Source organism: Motacilla alba, chromosome 3 (assembly GCF_015832195.1).
Source record: "Motacilla alba alba isolate MOTALB_02 chromosome 3, Motacilla_alba_V1.0_pri, whole genome shotgun sequence".
Lineage (NCBI taxonomy): Eukaryota > Metazoa > Chordata > Aves > Passeriformes > Motacillidae > Motacilla > Motacilla alba.
The window spans coordinates 35,400,542-35,401,233 of NC_052018.1; positions in this window are offsets into that span (position 1 = coordinate 35,400,542).

Below are 692 nucleotides of genomic sequence, written 5' to 3' on the forward strand. Positions count from 1 at the left end.
GCTCACTATGCTCTTTTTCAACACTGAAGCTACTTGCCTCTTCCATCCATTGCACCTGTAGATTTCAATGAGAAGGTGCATTAAGATAAACATTCAGGATGCTGAAATTTAAAGATCCCATTCATTTCCACATCCATTCAAGGGCTATGCCTGAAAGGCTCTGGACCACACAGCTGTATTAGGTAAGGGGGGTAGAACAGGGAGACAAAGGACAACTGACCTTGTCACACTGCAAGTTAACGCCCTGGCATCGATGGTTTGTCACTTCTACTCCCTGAGTCGTTAATTCACAGAATGGTCTTCCCCCCATCAAACCAGTAACAGAGAGGGCACTGACAGACAGAGCTGTGCCTGCACACCGATTTTGAGAGTTGCAACAACTGCTTTGGCAGAGCCAGAAAGGAGAGAAATAACACCATTACCTTCCTTTGACAAACAGAAGGGAAAAGGTTTGCAACAGTAAAATGGATGATATATTGACAAAGAACAGCAATGCTGCAGTAAATTGGTTTGTTTGTAAAAAAAGGAGAAAATGGGTGCTTGAAAAGAAAAATTAAGGAATGCCTATTAAAACATCTCTATTGTTCTGAGTAAAATTTGTTATAAACCCACACATAAAAGTCCTTTTCAAAACATCTTTTATAAAGGCTGGGCCAACAAATAAAGACTTAAAGAGAAAAATCTTCCACATA